Raw genomic sequence first — 19193 nt, 5'->3', positions numbered from 1 at the left:
TCTCAAGTTTTTTGCTTTGGCTTTCTTTTCACGTCTTTTACGACGTGCGGTGGATGAAATTCGATTTCAAAATGGTTTCATGGTCCCTTTAACCTAACCTTAGAAACGAGATATTGCTAGGCGGCCCAACTAGCATAGACCCAACTAGCATAGAGCATAGGCAACTAGCATAGCATTATCTCTATTCCGTTGATCAAAAACTTCGGTCGTCGTTTTAAGTTTCTTCAGTCCCACCTTTTTTAAGGTGGCATTATCTGCCTCGCGCGACAAGTTGACCTAAGATATAAACAAAAAGCTTCAAGACAGTTCGTGTGCTTGCCTACTGAATATTTCTTTTTTTTTTTGTAGAACTTCATATACTATGGAGTATAAACCAAGGATCAAAGGAGGTAATTATGTAATACCAGATTAAATCACCTATCTGTTTCTGACACGAGCCCCACAAGGTAAGACGAGAAACCGAAATTTAAACACATTATAGCTGCGATAAAAGAAAAAAAGAACATGTTGCGAGGTTATACTTTTGAAGGTCGAGTGTGGCGCTTTCTCACATCCTCGGTGTGTGTCTTTTTAATTGTGTCTCATTTTGTTTTCCCGCACATTTTTTATTCTTCTTCGCACAGCGCGGACGAAAAATTCGACGGGACGTATCCTACAAACGTTGTTGTCCGCCAAAACGGCAGCTGTAACTACATCCTACTGGGTATATTTAAAAGCACGTGCAAGATCGACATCACTTGGTTCCCCTTTGACGACCAGAAGTGCGACCTCAAATTCGGTTCGTGGACATACAACGGCTACCAGTTGGACCTGCGAGTCAAAAGCGACGAGGGAGGAGACCTATCCCCCTACATCTTCAACGGCGAATGGGACCTCATTGGTGAGTCACTCTGCCTCTGCTGCGTCCACTCGGAATCCGCGATACACCCTTTTTCAAAAGTGGGCGCCATCGCCTGTCCGCCATTGTTTGGGCACGTACTCTGAGCCTGCAATGGACGCGAGGCCTGCGGCATCATTCGCCGAACACTCGGATCCAATAACACGCTTCATGCCCAAAAAATGTTGATTACCAATGTTGCTTGACGAATTCTTGAAAAGGGTCTATTCATTCGCTTTAATATGCCTATGCGGCGTGCAAAGTCCACCTGCTTTCTGCGCAGCGAGTGCAGTGACGTCAGATCGCCCAACTGCTATTAGAAGGATGATGGTTAGACAGAAAGACTGGATATTTCTGTTTCTACTCACACCATTCCTCCGGCAAGAGCGGGGAAGGGTGTCGTGTGCTCCTCGCTCAAAGGCAGAGCAGTGGCGTCAGGGCCACCGCTTGGATGCCGAACGCCAGTGTCGTCTGCTAGTCGTAGCAAAGGCTGTTTGCCTTTCCTATACGATTTTCGGAGATCCATTGGTTTTCACGAAGGAGGACTTTCACGAAGGAAGGGGAATGGAAATTCCTCGAATGTTATGTTGTTTTTTGTCCAAGAATGACTATAAGACGCGCTCCAACGAACGAGGAAATCAAGGACTATAGATGTCGTCTGCTCTCAACCGCCGTCACTACCGAAGACCAAACAGCTACGGGGGCGGCGATTGGTTCCGTTCGTCGCACACATCATCATTCCCTCTCCCATCCGCCAAAAAAGGCTGTGAAAGAATGAAGTTGGGGTTTTTTGGCGCATCAGCAACAAAGCCCATAGTGCGCCAGAACTATGATAAAGAAATAGAAAGGACATCTTGACAACATAGTCAACTCTCGTAAAGCAGCACAAAAATTTAGAGACGGTGTATAAGGCCAATATCCTTCAAGAATTCATAAACCTGTTTATGTCGTATGAGAGGCTCTTCCCCTAGCAAAATCATCAGGTGAAATGGAACATGCTCATGGTAAAACAATGCAAAATGTTTGTGACGTTCACCTTCAAATTTCGTGCAGACTAAGAGAATATGTAAAATAGCTAGGGGTTCAGAGCAGAAATCACACTCGGGTGCCTCTTCCCCCCTTAGAAGATGTCCATGGGTGAGATGTGTATGTCCAATCTGCAATCGACACAAAATAACATTGTAAAAACGCTCACGATGCCTGCAACTTTTCCACTCAGTTAGAGTTCTTTTGATGACGTGAAGCTTATTGTGAGCGTCAGTGTCCCATTCCTCTTGCCAGTTCTTTGTTATCTGCATTCGTAATTTTGCACTATAATCAGCAGCTGGTATCGAAAAAATACCAACATTGCGATCAGCCGAAGTTGCGGCAGCCCGATCGGCCTTTTCATTACCAGCTATGCCCATGTGGCTGGGTACCCAGCAGAACTCAATGGCTAGTTTCCGCTCCAGTGCCTTAAGCACTCGTCGGTGTAAATCTGTGACAAGAGGGTTCTTTTTCCTTCCTACAGATTTATGGGCTCTTACTGCACTAAGCGAGTCGGTGAAAACTACCGTTTTAATGAATTTATGTTTCAAAATGTGCTCAACTGTCATTATTAAACCATAGAGCTCAGCTGTGAACACTGTGTCATCTCTATTTATTCTTCGAACACTCTGAATGAACTCCGAAAAAAAAAAACCACATCCGACATACTCTGCAGTCTTTGTGCCATTTGTAAACAAACTACGGTAATTTTCATGACTGGCATGCATTTTGAGAAATTCTTGTCTTATGACATCTGCAGACACTACTTTCTTGTTATATTTGGTCAATGAGAGATTGCAGTTTATATCACTGTTCTTCCAAGGGGCCAGCGGTTGCTGGAGTTCAACAAAAGGACCAGGTGCTTCAAGGCTATGCTGTTTAGTCAGTGTTTTTATGCGTAAAGCAAAAGGTTTAGTGAAAGATGGTCTATTCTGAAAGGTGCGTTCATATTGTATATTTTGTATGATGGAGTGGACAGGATTGTTTGGCGAAGAGCGAATTCGCAAAGAGTACTGAACACTAAGAAACAGCCTGCGCCTCTCAAGAGACCATTTATTTGCTTCTGCATATAAACTAGGAACCGGTGATGTACGAAATGCCCTCCTTGCAAGCCGAATACCCTAGTGGTGGACGGGGTCCAACCCTTTGAGAGTTGTTGCTTTGGCGGACCCATACACGATACACCTGTAGTCCAAAGTTGAGCGTACAACTGCTCTGTAAATGCGCAAAAGACAGACCCGATTTGCACCCCAGGACTTGTGCGAAAGAACTCTCACCATATTTAGCTTTTTCTGGCATCTCAATCGGAGCGATTTAATATGTGAACCAAGAGTAAGCTTTTTATCAAAGGTGACGCCGAGAAACCTATGTTCGGCTCTACCTGGCAGCACTGCCCTTGCCAAATGCAGCGAGGGGTCCGGAAATAGGCCTCTTCTCTGGGAGAAACAGGCAACAACAGTCTTTTCTGTCAAAAACTTGAACCCGTTTTGATCGGCCCACTTCGTCATTCTATTGATAGTCATCTGCAATTGGCGCTCGCAAATGGAGAGATTACAAGATGCGTACGAGATCTGCACGTCGTCGACATATAACGAGTGCATAACATTTGGTGGTATCACCTGTGACAATGAATTGATTTCAAGAGAATCAATGTCACACTGAGAACACAGCCCTGAGGGACAGCATTCTCCTGAACAAAAGAAGCAGAAAGTGTAGTTCCTAAACGCACTTAGAAGGTTCTATCCTTTAAAAAGTTGGCAATGCAGTTGAACATTCTTCCCCGTATACCAACATGCATAAGATCCTGTAAAATGCCATACCGCCAGGTGGTATCATAGGCCCTCTCGAGATCAAAAAACACAGAAAGGTAAAACTGTCTGTTGACAAAAGCTTCTTTGATACCAGTTTCAAGGCGGACAAGGTGATCAGTTGTAGACCTCGAAGCGCGAAAACCACATTGAAAACGACTTAAAAGACTGTTGCTTTCTAAAATAAAAACGAGCCTGTTGTTTACATGTCTCTCAAACGTCTTTCCCAGACAACTAGTCAACGCAATAGGGCGGTAACTAGAGGCATTAGATCTGTCTTTTCCTGGTTTTAAAAAGGGGACTATAATGGCTTTTTTCCACTCATTGGGTAGCTGCCCTTCTCTCCATACACGATTAAAAAAATTAAGATCAAACGATGAATCAGCGAGATGGGTTAGCATGCTGTAATTTACTCTATCGGAACTTGGGGCTGAAGGCTTTCATGATGCAAGAGCGTGACGCAGCTCAGCAACTGTAAAAAGCTGGTTATACTCTTTATTGTTGCTGCTAGCAGTAACAAGCCTAACCTTCTCTGCCCTCGCATTGTGACTTAAAAAGTTAGTGCTTTAATTTCCACATTCTGATATACTTTGGAAACGCCTGCCCAGAATGTTAGCCTGCTCTTCCACTGAGGAGGGGGTATCACCATCTGGTGACGAAATTAAGGGAATTGAATACTGACGGTAGTCCCCGTCTGTTTTCCTGAGCCTGTCCCAGAAAACCTTGACACGTGTGGAGCTATTGATGGAGGAGGTATAGCCAATCCAGGACTTCTTTCCCGCTTTCGAACATAGCGTGCGAAAGCTTGCTTCTGCTTAAAAGACAAGACATTTAGAGCTGTTGGATATCGGCGCAGAATTCCCCAGAATTTATTTTGTGTTTTCTTTGCTTCATGACCCTCATCGTTCCACCAAGGCTTAGGATGTTTAGGTAAATAGCCTGTCGTTTGGGAGATCGAAACCCGTGCTGCCTCAATTAAGATTGTTGTCATGTGGTCAGTAACTTCATCGACAGAAAGCGTGTCAAGAAGGTCATGTGAGAACACAGCAGTCTTTTGAAAAAGCTCCCAGTTTGCGGTTTCTAGCCTCCACCGGGGAGGACGCGATTGCAATCTCGGCGGGAGTTGCGTTGGGGCCAGGTGAACCGGGAACCCTACTGAAAAAAAAAAAAACATTTGCCGCCTATATGAAAATAAACGGGTCCATACCGGTAACAGTTTAACCATACCGGTCACCAGTTTGTCAAAGGGGTCGCCCGTATGGCTCAAAGGGGTCTCCCGTATGACCCATAACGCTCACCTATTTGGACAAACAGGTCACTCCTTTGTCAAACGGGTCGCTCGTTGGGCAAATGGGTCGCTCGTCTGGACAAATGGGCAACTCGTTTGGGCAAAGTTGTCGCACGTTTGCTCAAACCGGTGACCATGTTGCAAACTGTACCGGTTTAATCAAACGGCTCTCAGGAGCCCGTTTGATACTGAACGTACAGATCGGCGGCGTGGGCATGCCTAGCGTTTCATCCGTGGCAGCCAATGTTTCCGGAAGGCTGGGAGCGCCGGTTCATCGATTTCAGATCGTCCGCGTAATGCAAGCAATTAAATTTATATTTCAATTGCGCTGATGTTCGCTTATATTGCAACTAAAAATAACACCTTTTTTGTTGTTGTTTTACGTAAACGCGGGGCGTCGGTGAGCCGATATTTTTGACAGAACTTTAAAACTTTGTCCATCTTTGTTGCCTCAATTTACTTATTCAGCTCGAATCTCTCTCGCAGAAGACGCGACCGCGTGAACGAATGTACGTCTAGACTCCGTTTCACTTTAATTCAAGACGCAGCGAAGGTAGCACGCGTACACGCGGTTGCAAGAACATCGAGCATTGCGAGAGCACGCCCGCCGTTGCAGCAGTAAAACTAGTACTTTCTTCGCTCGGGCGCAAGCCGGGCTTCTGGCCGCCCCGCCGCCATTTCCAAGGTTCGAGCGTGCTAAAATGCGCGCGCGCGTGTTTTTTTTTCTTTCGAGGTTACAAAAACACATCTCATTGGAATGCCTGGGGAGAGGGGGAGGGGCCGTCCCTGTGGTCCTCGCCCCCTCCCTCCTCTCTTGTCACCCATCAGGTGACCTGCAGCCGCGCGCGAGCTACACGCTGATAAGCACCGATATCCGGAAGAATGCGCCGAGCAGCCGCTTTTTTTTTTTTTTTTGTCTGCTTGTTGTCAGTTCCAGCTCGACCTTCGCGCGTCCACCTGCTTCGACCTGTCGCCTAACCCCGCGGTCTTATTAGGATGTCTCTCGACAACGTATTGCACGTGCACCAAAGCTATCAGTGTTCGAAAAGTCCTACGCCTATATCGGCAACAAGCGATTCTTCAAAGAAGTCAGGAAATCTTGCGGTTTGGTTGAGTTCGGCAACTGACAGCTTGTGCGCCACATCGTGTTGAAACTTCCAAGAAGCCGTTCCCTCTCATTTGTGTTTGTGTGGTTGTCCTGCTTTGACCGTGTCGACAAATATCGCGGATTACATCTTTCAAGTCCGCTATTTTTATGGTAAGTGCACTGCAACCTTACTTCTTGGCAACGATTGACCGTTCTTCTGCTCGTACTCTTCCAGATTATCTATATAATTATGCGGCCACTATTCTCGCGGCAGCCGGGCGAATAATTTCCCGAAAGTCTACCTTCATAGTCTAGAATTACCTCGGTTCTTGTTTGGTTTGCTATCTTCTCAGTTGTATAAAAGCTTAGAGTGCCACTCACATTTCACAGATCGCTTGCACGTTTGTACTTGTCTACAAAAGACGTAATAAACTTTGAGGAGAATTGAAAACAATCTTTTGTGTCTGTTTTCCTGTCCATTTGCAAGCGCCTACGCGAGCACATTTGTTCTACGTGTTTCCTTCATGTTATAAATAGGTTTATGAGTTTCGGAACGTCTTAAATAAGTTTAAGATAACCAACCTACCAGACGTTTCCCGTTTAGGGCTAGCGCATAATTTCCCGATTCAAAAGGCACGCTCAAAAGTGTGGTCACGTGCAAGGTCGAACGGGCACCTGTATCAAACGGGCACCCGTTTCAAACGGGCACCTGTATCAAATGGGTACCGTTTCGAGCGGGTACCGTTTCAAACGGCTGCCCGTATCCCATAATCACGTTTGATCCAAACGGGTCGACAAGTTTGCACCCGTTTGATTTACCAGTTTGCCACCCGTTTGAATTTCAAATGTCTTTTTTTCAGTAGGGAAGTGATCACTGCCATATTGGTTATCAATCACATTCCACTGAAAAAAGGTAAATATATCCGGGGAACAAATGGAAAGATCGATACAGGAAAAAGATCGGTGAGATGAGCTGAAATATGTTGGTTCAGCGGTGTTAAGCGCACACAGCACTCTCGATGAGACGAGACGTTCAATCACTTTTCCTCGACTGTCAAACCGTTGACTCCCCCAAAGTGGGTTATGAGCATTAAAATCCCCAAGTATAAAAAAGGGTTCTGGCAATTGATCAGCCAACTGTTCAAGATCTCTTGCTGATAAAGCAAATGAAGGTGGTATGTACAATGAGCAAACAGTAACCAACCGATCAAGTAAAATACGTGCTGCAACAGCCTCAAGAGGGGTGGCTAGGGTTACTTCACAGGTTGCGACATCACTCTTCACAACAATGGCAACTCCTCCTGAAGAGCAGGAAGAGGTTATACGGTCCTTTCTGAAAAGTTGAAATGACTTTAAAAAATTGGTATTTGATAGTCTTAAGTTTGTTTCCTGAAAGCAGAGTGCTACTGGCTCACGTTTCTGCAGGAGAAAATTTGCATCATCTAAATTGTGAAAAAGTCCTCTGCAATTCTATTGCATAAGGCCCCTGGTCATAAAAACCATGACCAAGGGGATTCTGAATTATGGGCCAGTGATTCTGAATATTGTCTTTTTTGGATCATTTTACTTGGGTGGGTTTTGACGCCCCCCTTGAGAGGAGGCACCTTCCGTCTGTGACGGGGTAACCTCCATATCCTCTACTGATGCCTCCGAGCCTTTCGTACGGCTCGGCGCATGTCCAAGTGAGGATGATCGATGTGCTTTGTAGGGATTTCCTTTCCATCCGTTCGGATGGTGATACGTTTTGCAGCGACAACCGCCTGGCCATGCATACCTTCAAGAATTTCTTCCACGGGACAGTCCATCGGGTCATTCTCCGAAATAACACCACGGACAGTGTTCAGTGTATGATGAGCAGAAACCGTTACCTTTGTTCCCTGAATATCGTTAAGGCAGTGCAAAGCCACTGCCTGGTTTTTTTCGAAAACTTCTGCTAAAAGGTCACCAGTAAACATCTTTTTGCCGGTGAAATTTTCCGCTAACAGACCTTTCAGCACCTTTCCAACAAGGAAAGGTGACATCTTAGACAGTGGCTTGGATGCGTCATCAGCATGAACTACAAAAAATTTGGTGATAGAGTCGGTGTTGCTTCGTGACTCCAAAAGAGGGAAATTTTTGTTCGTTGCGGACCCTTTTCAGGCACTGATCAGAGGTTTTGTATTGCTTGGTACCCATACAGATGGGAAGGAAAGTTCAGTGCCCGGGTGTACCGCCCACCACGGAGCCCAACAAGGGGGTAGGTAATGTGCCATAGCAAGATAACTTGGCTGACACAATTACGCTACCAATGCTGCCCGGGCACTATACCCTAGTGTGTTTGCAGGGACAGGTCCTGTTTCCACTCAAGGTTAGCCCTTGCGCCTAAGAAGGTGAAAAAGGAAGGAAGAGAGTGTAGAAAAAAAGAAAAAGAGGTGGGAGGAAAAGTGAAAGAAGGAAGAAGAGGGTAGAAGAGGCGACTGACTGAATCATCCTCGTCGGGCCAAGCCAGGACACCCGTCTACGAGAAGCAAGGGCCGAGGCGGTGTATTGCCTCGCCCGGGGGACCCCGAAGGGTCCAAACATACCCAGGGCTCAGCTCAACCACCAGGGTCCCCTTTTCCCCGGACATGGGCTAAGCCACGCACAGTCAGGCGTGGGTGGGCGAACCCACATGGCTCGGGGTTCGTAGTGACGCCACTCACCAAGCACCTACTATAAAGTAGGTGCCCCTGCGTGCGGGTATGGTGGCCCACGTGGCTGGGGTCCGTAGTGACGCTACTCAACAACCACCTAGCACCTAAGCTGCAGGCGCCCCCTGCGGCGGTCTGGGTCCGTGGAGACGCCACTCCCCAAACACCTGCTTTCACAGTTGCCCCCCCGCGGGGGAAAAGAGGCTGTGTTCCAAATCTTACCCAAATAGATCCGAGTTACTCCGTTGTGTCATGTCACGCGATATCACAGATAGAACGAAGCTGGACGCGGGTAGGCTTTTCGAACGCAAAGGTACCAAGCCCTCACTCTGGAGTAAGATCGAGTAAATTTTAAAACACGGCCAGACGCATTTCGGTTGGCGGAGTTTAATACGTTCACGCGTATTACTTTATGATTCATCATCCGGTGTTCTCCTCGGCGAAAGCCATAATCTCGTTGACTGCTGGGCGGTAATTAGACGCTCGGAACTGGCCGTGCTCTGCGTTTCATAAGCTAACGGCGACTATGCGGAAAGCAAGTGGTCTGCTTCTTGCGCAGGAGTTGCGGTGACGTCAGAACAACGTCAAGTTCTGATTGGCTCTGATTGGAAGGATGGTAAATAGACCTCAATATAAGGCGCCTTGAGGTCTACCCACTATTTATTTCGATCAGTCAATAAGAGCTTGGCGTTCTGACATCATCGCAACCCCTGTACCAGAAGCAGACAAACCTGCGCTTCGGATTGGAAGCATGCGACAAATCAGTGGTGTCACAGGGCGGCTCCTTACCAGAATCGTTTCGCAAAGACCACGGCTGGACTCGCAAAGATATCATGTGTAGCAGCCAGCCTCAGTTTCTAATCAATATGAACTTTTACCTTAGCACAGCGCCATACGTCAGCGTTCGGGGACACAGATAGCACTAACTTTTTTTCTTTTCTTTTTTTTATGCGAGGCCTATAAATTGAGAACACGGATACCTTCCATGCGCCGGTAAAAAGCGCCACAATCGTCTCAATCCCAGTACACGTCTACTCGATCCGCCAGCGAGCGAAGAGCAATCCCTTAATAAGAGGAACGAAAAGTACGTATCATGTAGATTTTATGAATTACCGGCAATGATGAGTGTTGTCCCCGTAGAGTGAGTGATTTCAGAGCCGTCAAAACGCACAAACGCTTCGTAGGAGCACCTTCCAGGGAAGATAAACGAAAACAGCGTGGCGGTGTATGTTGCCGCCCACCACTGCAGGACACACGATCAAACCCGAGCTCCGAGCCACTCCTGCCGGTCGAATGACGAAAAACATACCCAGAGCAACGCTGGACCTGGATATAGGTTTTTGAACGTCAACGCGCTGACAGTTTTTACTCCGGAGCGATATGGAGAAAAATAGCCGGGGAAGGGGGGGGGGGGGGGGGGGGGTAAGGAGAAGAAGCTGCGCGCGAATAGAAGAGGACGAAGCGGGCAGTGCTTCTACATGCGGTGTAACGTAAACGCTGTTACTGCGCGCCCCCTATATAGGTACTCCAAATAGCCAATATTTTGTTTGCTAAAAAAAGATCTCAAACTTTTTTATCGGGTATAGCATGAAGAGGTAACGGGACACACAAAGCTTACACCAATGTGATGACTCTCAGCTGGCAGGGCTAAATATGTCCTCACCTTATCTAAAGTGAAGCCTTTTCAGAAATACCTCATTTTTCAACAATATTGTGTGTTTAAAATTGTAAGAATGGCAGAAAAATGCAACATTCGGTTTACTCGATCGAAACTGCCTACACGATTCCATTTCTTAAAAGAAAGAAAACAAACGATGTCTTTAGGAATGGTTTGAGGCAATGTGATAAACACTTGGCTCAAAACGTGCATAGTCTTTTAGTTATTTTAGACGAGCTTTTCCTTTGCTTTTCTTACTCGTTTTGAAGACCGCTCAGAATTTAGTTATTATGCCCAATTTCCACAAGTGTCGGTCCACGGGTTCCAGTGGACGAATTCGAATCTCGCTCGAGGCAACAACCATTTGATGGAAGGGTGATTCGGGCGGGATCACAATATAACTGAAAGTTTTGATTGCACATCCCGACATTAATCGATCAATCGATGATTCAATTTAAATAAATGCATGCTACGAATTAATGTCAACCGTCTGGTCTTATAGTCGTTTGGCTAGTCTGGGCTTAGTTTAATAAAATATTATTCAGAGAGTCGCTATTATTTAAAATAATAAAAAAAGAGCAAAATCAACAAATTGTCAGGTTAAGCAAGTGCTTCTAGAATACAGAAAACACCATATATACAATAAATTAGCGCAAGCACATTCTATAGAGTGATGCATCTCTCCGGGTTATCAACATTAATCCTCCGTCTTTCAATCGTGCCAGCCAGATGCTGTTCTTCAATCAAGCATAAAAACCCTTTAAATCAATAGTTTTTTCACATCTAGAAGTATAGTATGCTCGGATCTAGGAAAAACCTTGTGAAGTCTATGCACTAAATCTACTTTATCTGTCGCTAGCCTGTTCTTTGGGGTTGAATGTGAGTGTCATTTCATAACATACCTCAAGCGGAAGAACCTGCCTAGCTCGGTTAATCTTTCCGAAAGATAAATTAGATATTTAGTTCGACACTAGCTCTAAAATTTTAAGCACTAATGCAAAGACAGGGGGGGGGGGGGGGGAGGTAGAGTGTTAAATTAAAATTTTACAGGAAGCCATTCAGTGACATTTCAAAGACGGGCTAAACCCGAGCGCATGACGTTCATTCCACATTGCACGAGATTTTCGCTTTGACAGGCGATGAAAGCCCCTCGGAAATTCACAACTTAGCACGTTCAAAGCTGTTTCAATATATGTTCCTTGGATTGGAACAGAATGGCCCAACAATCTCGTAAATTAAATGACAATTTTAAGCAACAAACCTTCAATGGCAGGCAAAAATTGTCCTCGTTCAAACTAAGTTGAGCCTTTCGGCCACTCGACGATCACATACGGGCTGACACATAACGAAGCTATCGCGTTAATCCTGTCAGGTGGATTTATTAGAACTGCTTAACACAACATAAATAATTTTTATTCGGAAAGCGATATATATATAGTGAGTATATTGCAAATGTCATTCGGCTATCTGTAACACATTCGTGTAGGTGTGTGGATGTGCACTACAATGTTTGCAACCGGACAATTATTAGAGGGAGAAAAACGAGTTACATATGTAACGTCCCTTTGGAACGTTATATGTGTAACTCCTTATATGTTATATGTAACGTCCCTTTGAAATCGTGCTTACCATTCTCTGAGGTGAAGCTATCTTGTGCGGTTTTGTTCGGATTTTAGGGTGCTTCGTGCAAAGAACGGAAGTCATAAACTCGACGCTTCTCAGGTACTTTACAGGACAGTAGACGCTTACGCAAGCATGTTCATGGCATTCAAGCCGCCAACATAATGCTGTTTTATATTTAAAGAAAAAGCTTCAAACTCTAGTCGAAAAAGGAATTCGACTTCACTTTTCAAACACCGTGACTTAAGAATAAAAACAAAAAGCGAACCATTTTTTATTATTTTTGCTTGCGCATACACTTGCTACTGAGCACAAGCTTCTCGGGCTTTTTTATACCACTGAGGGACGCAATATCGGTATGTATTTTTTTTTCATGGTGCTTACAGATGCCGCGAACCAGGAATGTGGAAGTGCAATCTTTTCATAAAAAAAAATATTTTAAGAATCCTAAAATATCGCTGCGTATCCGCGACTTAACAAAACATGGTTGTTGTTTTTGTAGCTGAATTAGAAAAATATTATCCGGTGTAGTGTTTACAAACTTTCGTCTAAAATCAAAAGAATTTCTCATACGCTGAACTACCAAACGTAAAGTGTACAACTACATTTGATACCTAATTATAGCTGAAGAGAAAAAAAGAAAAAGAGGCATAAGGTTAACTCAAAAACTAACATGACACCTGGTGTGAGGCAGCGCGGCGCTACTTCAGTACGTAGAGGGACATTAAAAATGTGGTGGGTAATCTCCATCATATAGTTTTCTAAGCAACAAATGCGGTCGGCAGATGGTGGCATAGTCATAACAACTTTGGAGACGCGAGGCATGGCTTTTTATGTTCGCGCTAATTTGTCTTTTGACGTTTTTTTTTAACTAATTAGGCAAGCAATCTCATTAAGAGTAAATTGATAATAATTAAGACTCGCGGGGCTCTCCACGCCCTGCATTTCTTATGCTTTCAGTGATTATGGTATCTATTGACCCTCCACCTGCAAAGCGAGGTGCACAACAAAGATGAATGTTCAGGGTGGCCCAAAACAAAAGTACACAGGTCTTTTCTCTGTAAAAATGAACCACGGATTGCCAAACGCTCATTTTGCGCCCATATGTTGCCCTAAAGGTCTGATTCAGAGGCCAAAAATTTTATGACAAACCGTTTTGTCAATCAGAAGTTACAAGTGATTTTCTGAAACTTTCAACGAGAAAAGTGGGCAAGTTTTCGTTCGTTTTCTGTAACTGGGGGCAATTCAGGTCAATGTGTTCGAGTGCTCTGGCGGCCACCACTTCTCCATTGCAAAATGCAGAAAATGTCTCATAATTTTTTAAGAAGATGACGGTTCGTTCTGACACTTTGGCACCTATTCTAAACCGCTAGCGCTACATTCGGGCGTAAAATGAGCGCTCCGCAATGCGTAATTTTTTTCTGCAGTAAGGTAGACCTTGTAATTTGTCTTTTACATTATTTTTAGTATTGAGTGAACATGGTTGTTGAGGGTTCTGGTATTTTTTATGCGCAATGTGTCAACCTGTCCTTCTCCGAGCTAAGATTATATCAGCCTATAATAAAAAAAAGAAATCAATTTACTCTAGTAATACAAAGATCACCACGAAGAGCGACGATCAAAGAAAATACATTATTCAGGGATGCTATACGCCCTATCCACGTTTTGATCCCCCTTGCAAATTGCGTCGTATCTCCTATCATTGCCTCCTTTTTTTATCCACAAATACCCAATTCTTATTACACATGAATGAAATTTTGGCGGCGCATTTATAAACATTCCCGAGATGATTTCAGATTTAAGGGAGAATTTGGTCGTCAATCACATTGTTATGGATATTAAACCTGCATTCAGAGTTTTGTTGTTTTTTTTTCTGTTTTTTTTTTCATATTGCTGCAGGTTTCAAATGTTTGCGCTAGAAAAACACATTTGCTTTTAGAACAAAATTTTTCGGATGACTAGACCGCAGTAATGAGAAACCGCGGATGCGGGTTGATATCGTGATTGTATTTACTTGCTTATGATGTTGTTTGGGCCCACCACTGTTGCAGAGCGATATAAAAAGCTTTTAGACTAAGCCAAGCAAAGCGCCCCTCAAAAAAAAAGTATGTGCATTATATACTTTACGGGCTGAAACTAATAAAATATTTTATGCCTTCTTTACTTTTTCGGACAGCCACACACATTTTTGAAATTCTTTTAGACCCAATTCACCACTATATGCAACACGCACAAAGGGAACATTTTTTTTCCTCTCAATAGTAGGGCATTTCAAATGAGTATTATTCGGATATATTTAAATATTCAGAGATATAGTATATCTACCTTTTATTTATTTTTAACGAATGAGTAGGACCCAGCTCCAAATTATTTTACTGAATCCATTTACGCATTTTTTTCTTCGAAAATGCTTCTCGGGAGGCAAACGCTGAGCTTGCATCGAAGAACATATTACTATATTTTTATTATTGTCGGGCCTAGAATAAAAACAACCTATTTTAAGACGAGAATTGATTCGTATATAAAATACCTCAATAACCTTTGTTCGCGAAAAAATAAATGTGACTATGCGTACATGGTAATATACTAATCTAGACATGCAGTATTGATGGGTTTGTATTTATAACATCAAAATATGAAAGCGGGGATGTACTGTTTTTATATACCTCATTTTTTTTTAATACGGTACTTGTAAACCATAAATGGTCCACGGAAAAATATTGGATAGTAATGTTTCGCGCTTTACTCACGCTTACAACCACTAGAGCAACCAAGGTTGCTCTAGTGGTTGTAAGTACTAGTAGGAAACGCCCGTGACCAAAAATCCAGTTCTGGCAGCGTAATTTCAAGAAGAAAGACTCTTTTTTGTTGTTTTTCGTTCTCTCCTTTGCGAAACATCATGACATAGTCACATGGCCTACAGTGTTCACACAGTCACGGAAATTATCTCATAGTTACGATATTCAACTGCGGCTTATAGACGGAACAGGAACACTGTGCGAGCACTCCATTTGGGCTTGTGACAATCAACGCCTCGATACGCATTCGGGTATTGGTGAATCGTCTTCAATCCCTGCTATGTCAGGAACGGGTGAATTCTAGCAACCTCTGGAACTCGATACGTGCCTTGCGCTTTTCCATCCTCAGCGCGTGGCTATGCTGAACATTCGTTTCATATAATAGGCGCCTGATCACGTGGCAGATTCTTATGGCTACAAATTAAGAGTGCGAACGTTGTTTGTCTTTCGGTAGATATTTCTGGGAATTGTATTGCGTGTAGATTACATTCAACGCGTGTTTTTTTTATGTATGAACGTTTAAGAATATTTTTAAGCGATATTTACTGAAGATATAAATTGTATTATATCTTCCATTTGAAACTAAAACAGTTCTGCGGAGCGGTTTGTCGTTATTACCGGCATTTCATTCTTAAGAACACGGGTATTTAACCTATTTTTGCTGCTCCACGAAATATTCTACAAGAAGGCCTTAGAATTTCCCCTTAGCTGAATGAAGACTGCGGCATAAGCCTCAAGGTTTTTCCAGCCTACACATAAACAATTAAATTCAAGTTATTTTCCACAAGTGCAGAAAGAAGGCGGGGGGAGGCGACAGGGGAAAACGCTGCAATAATGCAGCTTGTTAGGTCATTACCTTCTTCACTTGTCAGCTTGGTAGGCAGAAAAGGTAACAAATTTAATATTTAATCAGGAATTAAAAAAATTATATAAAAATAATAGAGTCAGAGGGAAAAACATTTGCACAATGCCATTCTGTTAGCCAATTCAATGGGGACGCCTTGCTCGCCTAAAACGTTTAATAAAGTGGGTAGTGCGTACTGAAGCATATGTAGGCCGTAACTTGTTTTAGGAGGTACCACTCTCCAGGACACAGCGCTGCGCGCTCCGTATGCAATATTTTATTTAAAGTAAATTTTGCTGATTTTTGCAGCTGACAATTTGTAATTTCAAGAAACTCCGCATACCTTGTAGCCACTTTATACTAAAAGTTTTTTTCCAATTTTTATTATTGTAATTATATGTTAGAATGGTTCAGCGTGCGAGTAACGTGGCGCGTTTTCTGCGCCGCTAATGGCCTTTCTTACCAGAAAGGCAATTTATTTATGCTTATACAAGTTGTAGCTCTCCAGACTATGTGACTATCAGATAAATGAATATCGAAGACTGATTTAAAATTCAGAGTTTTACATTGGGTTGTTAACCTATACCGCTGTTTGAAAAGAACACCTATGGTTCGTATTGATATAGTATGGTTTTGAATATTAGCGTGCCATTACATATGCTCGTAGAATACCACACCTACTATTTTCAAAGTAATTACTAATTCAATTTCACAAGTGCTTAATATTAATCTAGCAGAGGCATTCCCAATAAATATAATATTAAAAGAACAAGTATATTTTCACAATGAAAACAATATTTGCCTTTGAAAACGTAATGAAACAAACAAACAACTGAGACAGGTAACCCCTGTTCCATTATCGTAAAGTTTAATAAGCCTTGGCCGCAAATTTATATCAAACAACCGATATAACATTTTCGGGGCTAAAAGTCTGCTTTGATTATATTCTGTTTGAAGATAGAGAGCTTGATGATTGTATACAAGAAGGTATAGTTTAAAAGAGGCAGCGATTCAGTTAAAAACTGAACTATTGGAACAAGGAAAACATGTATCACAATGATACTATCAAATACGATCAACATATTGTTAGGCTAAGTGCGGTGTGTCTGAACTGTGGGAGTAACGTTACGTTAGCGCATTTTAGGAAAATTTATGGAGGATGTTAAAGTGATTTTTAACATATACACAGTCAGACATTAAACTAACAAATGCTCCAATTATATAATTGAAGAGCAAGAAACCCTGCCTCTTGAAGGCATTCTTAATTTAAATAAGCAAACCTCTGTAAGTCAGATGGTACTCTTTTCTTTAAATCACGCCTCTAAATTACCTCTTCCTATAATCAATAAAAGATCTCGTAAAACGCGGGCAGGTCATGTTGATAAAGAGCAAATAATATTGGTTTTTAGGATAGCCCGGATCATGTGAAGTTTTATTTAACGCACACATCAATTCATACACTGAGATCACATCCAGCTAGGAAGGTTGAGTGTAATACAATCTTATTTTGAACAGAATGTAAAAGGTAGCATTCTGTTTAGGCACATTACTACATTTAGGAAAAAATATTAGTCTTCTATCTTAAGCAAACTTATGCAGATATACAATTCTGGCGCACGTTATTGTATAAAAAGTTACGCACAAACACGCGATTGCGTAAAATAGGACTTTAACAAAACTTCACGAAAACACGCGCGCACACAAAAGCACGAATGAGGACATACAAAAACGTACCCCTACAAACTCCCCTACTCATTTTTTTTTCTTTTTACAAAATTGGGGTTGACACACGCGTGCAAACATAACCAATGTGACTTTTTTTAAGCACAAATGTTTTCGGTTGGTAAGCAACAATTCCACAGATAATGATGGGAAGTAGAGATAACATTGGAGTTCGCGACAACCTCACTACAAAACATTAACATTCGAGTGGCTTATCAAACGCTGAACGAAATCCGCGTCTTTCCTCTTTGTTCATTTCAATATGCAAGACTTGAACCAGGACAGGGGCCAAATCCTGCCGTACGAGGAATGCGCTCCGAGGCGCGAAGAGAGAAGATCGCACACCGAGCTTGTAATAGCAAAAAGGCTGCAGCTGCGGTGAAGGCCGAAGAAAAGGGCTGCAGGTCGTTTGAACTGTTCCTAGTTTCCTATTCAACAATTGTATAGGTGCTCCTTTATTTGCCCCCCAGCTCAGTGTGTGCTATTCATCGATGCACATACAAATACAGCTGCGATTCCGCTAGAAATCCAATCTGTGCTTCCCAGTTCACCCATAGTTTTCTCTTACTCCAAGATTACAGGGTTTTCGTTTTTCTTCTAGACTTGTTTTTCCTAACGCTTATTGTTGTGAGTATTTTTTGGCATAAGGAAACGGTCGTGCAGTTTCGAGTGCAAGAAAAAAGATTCGCTGCATCGATGTTCTTTTCGCGGCGGAGGAGGAACGCGGATTTTCGTCGGTGCGAAATTGAGAAAACTGCGAATGGTAAGGATTAAACATTTGATTTGTTTACACCAGCCCGTCCGGAGTCCAGACATAATCGGTTAAAAAGTATGTATTAACTATTGAACTGAGAAATAAAAGATGTTTATATTCAGTTTATGACACGTTAGTCTGGACCGCGGCATGAGAAAAGTTTGTTTAATTTGTAGACATAAAATATTTTAGAGGAGCTGAGTACTCACGATGATTCAGCTTCCAATGACGCATATTTTTTAATAAGCTACATCATCATTGCTCAACAAAATATTAGTCACGTTAAAAACTAAAGTAAACTTCAAATATTTGTATCACAAAAGTGAGAATTCTCGTGACCGAAAAGGAATGACCCTTTGATATATGTCCGATGTTTAGAAGACTGCACTTCTTTATTTTACAATGATACTATAAGGCTTCCTACAAAAAATTGGTCAAAGTCTGAAAATATTTCTGCTGCCACTTCAATTACAGAGTGGTGGTAACAATTTCTTTTCGAAAGATGACCTTACTGCGCTCTGAAACTCAATCTGAACTTTCACGTGCCCAGAATCTGACTCCCATTACCAGTATAAACACACTCCATCTTGAGCTTTTTTTTTTTTTTTTTTTTTTTTTTTGCAAGGCGTTTTTTGTAGGTTGCAAAAATTGTGTATCTGAAATTCACGGTAAATTAGGCATGAAGTGGGTCATTTTTATGCAGAGTTCACGTTAAAATAGAAACAAAATACATGGAGAAATACCTGTAGTTAGTTTTCAAAAAGCATCGCCAAAAGGTGAGTATAACAAAGCAAATATTTGTTTAAAACGGTTCCAAACTGTATCCGGCCTTTTAGCAAGCACCACAAAAAAACAGAATGAGCTGCATGAAAATGGCTTAGAGGTCAAGCATATTGATCGTTGTACAGGTCATGAAAGCAGCCACCCCATTTAACCGAAGTGCAATACAGACAAAACAGGGCAATATCGAGAAAGTAACCATATTTAGGACTTTTCTCATGTTTATCGCTCTCTCTAGCTTGCAACTCAAAACTAAGCAGATC

At 42.7% G+C, this 19193-nt stretch overlaps 1 pseudogene; it reads left to right on the top strand.

Annotated features, from left to right (window-relative positions):
* LOC120840859 overlaps positions 1-19193 on the top strand; it is a 120287-nt pseudogene that overhangs the window by 70153 nt on the left and 30941 nt on the right.

This window comes from Ixodes scapularis, unplaced genomic scaffold (assembly GCF_016920785.2).
Source record: "Ixodes scapularis isolate PalLabHiFi unplaced genomic scaffold, ASM1692078v2 PGA_scaffold1__304_contigs__length_218370807, whole genome shotgun sequence".
NCBI lineage: Eukaryota > Metazoa > Arthropoda > Arachnida > Ixodida > Ixodidae > Ixodes > Ixodes scapularis.
The sequence above is the reverse complement of the archived record's forward strand: the minus strand, read 5'-3'. Positions and strand labels throughout refer to the sequence as shown.